This window comes from Teleopsis dalmanni, chromosome 2 (genome assembly GCF_002237135.1).
Source record: "Teleopsis dalmanni isolate 2A chromosome 2, ASM223713v2, whole genome shotgun sequence".
NCBI classification, from domain to species: Eukaryota; Metazoa; Arthropoda; class Insecta; order Diptera; family Diopsidae; genus Teleopsis; species Teleopsis dalmanni.
In genome coordinates, this window is record NC_051847.1 from 135547516 (window position 1) to 135551400 (window position 3885).

Below are 3885 nucleotides of genomic sequence, written 5' to 3' on the forward strand. Positions count from 1 at the left end.
TATTTGTCATTAAAGAAACCGTGGCATTGCGCAGTCAATAGTATGTTATATTAAGCCAATCATTGTGGCTTCCCGTAATTCTTCGTTCCATTTCACCTATGACATTGACATTCTTTCCTTACCGCCTACAGATTTATGATACCGAATTTAAATTCAAAGAAAATTTCGCTTCTTCTCCGTAATAAATTCTTCTTACTGCAACTGCATGTTTAATCAACATTGCCAGACTGCATCCTCAATTGCTCCTGATTCTTCTGTTTTAGTGAACATTTCTACCCACATTTCGTTCGTTATCCTTTACAAAATCTTTTCAAATTCTTGACTTGCGTTTGTCATACAATGAATTTAATATGACTTCACATTAGCTGCGTTTGTTTCTTGAGTTATTGCATCCATTAACTCTTCTGGTAACGAGGGAGTCTCGTAGGAATTTGAAGTATGTAAAATGGTAATGAGGATGGATACGAGGATTAACTTTTCAAGAAACAATTATGAGTTATTATGCAAACGCACTACATACAAATATGTTTTGGCAAATATTCTATCAAAATAATATATGCATATATGCATTTTGTTGAAAATGTGTTGATAATATGCATTCAAAATTTTTGCAAATATGATTAAAATTAAAAATGAATTTGAATGTTCAAAACATTTAAATTCATTTTTTTTATATGTTTGGAATTCTTTAATTTATTTGTGAAATAATTACAATTACAATGTATTTATATTCTTATACATACATCTGTATATTCATATTAAAAGAAATTTTTCCAGTTTGAGTTTTGAATAAAAATCATTAATTAAACTAAATTAAATCGACAAAATATATAAAACTAGTTAAAGTTTTGCAATATATTGCTTAATTGTTCCTCTACATTTATTATTAAGATAGTCCTTATAACAACTCTGCATTTCTTTTTGCTACTGTCAATATAGATTAATTCTTAGAAAGTGTACTCATCAGCACCAGTTGACGCTCTGGACGATACACATTCCTGGCAGTAGACCCCAGCATATATGTTAGTACTGTTGACTCTCTAATTGAGGTATCGTCTTATAAATTGAGTAAAAGGCACTAACCAAATATAAATTTTGATTGAAAGATTAGAGATTGAAATGGTAACATATAGATCATTCTTTCACAAATCGGACACCTTTTTGACCACATCATCTCTGATTTGGATAAATTATTTTTGTAAGCTTTCTAAGAACATTGACGTTTCGAATGTATGAATGTATGTATGTAGAATTTAATGATAAATTCAATTCAGAAATAAAAACTAAACATTTTTGTATCATTTTTTGTGGAAAAGTGATTTAATGATATTATTTATATTATATTATGATATAATTTCTTTAAATACTTCTAAAAATAATATCACACTGAAAATATTTATTTTTTAAGCACAAATTATTGATTAATCCATCAAAAATAGAAATTTTTCTGATATGTTCTGGTTCGTTTTTTTTTACTAAAAGATCGTGTGTATGTGTTTAAAAAATAGTTGTAAGGACAATCACATTCTGAAAATTTCAGGATTTATGTAGAATTATATTATGAGTCGCAATCAAAATTATCATGTAAGCATTTTTGTAATACACTCTTTGATAATTCATTCATCGGAAATATAGTACGCATATGGAGATATGGACGTTTAAAAATGTGTGTACAATGCTAATTGTCAAAACGCCGTCCCGAGATACGGATCTTCTTCTTTTATGAAATGGACTAGTAAAAATAATTTTTTCCAAATCGGACATGATGAAGTCAAGAAGGTGTCCGATTTGTAAAGGCTTGCATTTTTTCAAAGTGGCATGATTATTGTTTTATAATTGCTTACATATAACTGGGGTCATACAAATTTACTATATTATTAATATCACAGTCTATGCCAATAAATATTATTATGTTAACAATGCAAAAATAATAAATGCTTAATGAAATCTTTGGCGGTCCAAACTTGCTGAAATACTTTAAAATAGATAATAAAACATAATTATATGGTTATTACATTGAAGAAAAAGCTCGATGAAAATTATCTGAAAACTCAGGACCGGAAAATCTCTTTCAAGTTCTATCAAATGTGAAGACCCTTTACAGTGTGAGTTTTTAACAACTGGTTGTACTGTTAATAACGAGTATTATCTACTTTTTACAAATTCTTCCTAATTGCTATCAGAAAATCAGTATAAAGCGACCCTAATTTGAATTATCACGTGAACGAATAAGCCATACCGCTTGTCTGTTCCCACAGTTTGTACTGTACCATTATAAATCTGTAATGCTTTCCTTAATTTTTTTTAAATATGCCACCCTATGACTCTCTTCTATTTTCCGAACTCATAAAGATTCTCGAAACTAAGCCTTCATTTTAAGAACAAGTGAGGTAAAGATGAAATCGTATAGCAACCTCAAAAGCGCAACTTAAAATGGTTAAGAAATACTCCCACAATGTTTTTTAACCCGAAAAAGAAGTTGGCGTAAATGCATAAAATCAAAGAGGAATTAATGTGAAAAGGATTGAAAAAATATTACAATTTAAAAAAATACTTTATAAAACAAACAAAAAGCGAGAATTTAAAAATTAATTTTTGAATCACAATTTCCAAAATTTTCATCTCAATAAATTAATCTCAAACCATATTAGGATTTTATTCAAAGTTGTTAAAGTGCAGCCAAAAGATTAAAATGAAATAAATAAATGTGATAGCTACAAGAGAATATTATTTTTACAAAAATTTCATACGAGTTATGCCCTAAATGGACTTATATATCAATATTAATAACAGATTAATAATGTCTTTGGAAGCCAGCATAACAAAGGTTTTCCAAATTCATAATTTCGTTACATATTCATCAAATAAACAAATGGAAAAGCTTCAAAAGAGAAAAATGTAGAATACAAGCTTTCCATCACTACAAATCAAAAAATATATATGTATATAGAATAAAAGAGAAAAATAAAGGGACAATGAGAAGTGTCCTCATTGTCCGAGTTTAGTAGGCTTCGCCAAGCAATTTGATCATTGACATCCTGTCAAGGCTAGTAGAATCGATTGTCTTCATATTATTATTATAATATATTATTTATTTATTATATTAGTTATTGTAGCTATCCAGATGGGATCCCGCATTGACTGTGTGACAGATTAATGAGGGAACAATGACAAGGATAATACCGGCATTTAGCTAGTTTTATGCAATCAAGCAATTTGTAGATAACCTTATTACCAACTATTGACCCGCTCCACAGTTCTAAGACTCAATGCTTTCAACTACAAACTCAACTATTAGAACTAAGTCATTGTATAAATTTAAATGGAACCCATTTTGATTAATGAGTTAGAAATGATCATGGAGAATAATTGCCATATTTGTTAACGCTTATTAACACTTCCTCCGTTTTTAGAGAAAGTACTACTTATGGAATATTTCGAACAAAAGAAAGAATTTTACTTGTAATTCCACTGAAAATAAAAGCAAAAGAAAATCTGACAAAAAGAAAGAAAAAAGTAAAATAATGACACAAGTGCCTTTATAAAATGTTTACTTGCTGTAAAAAGCTTTTGCGTCAATGAATGTCAAGGATAATATCACGCTCCTTTGCTGCGATTATAGTACTTATGTCACAAGTGACGATACTTCAATTGCAGTACTTCTGAACAAGAAAGCTGGAGTGGAGTAAATGTCAATTGTTAGACGCTTCATGTTAAACTTGACTGACAGAGTTTCACTTAAATGCACAAAACTGATATAAATAAATAAAATTCTATCCAAACACCATTTAAGGATATGAAAAGTTGTTAAGTTCAAGCAAAAAGAAGTTTCCATTTAAAATAATTCAACTAAAAGACAAAGTTTTGGAATTTAATTGAAAAGTT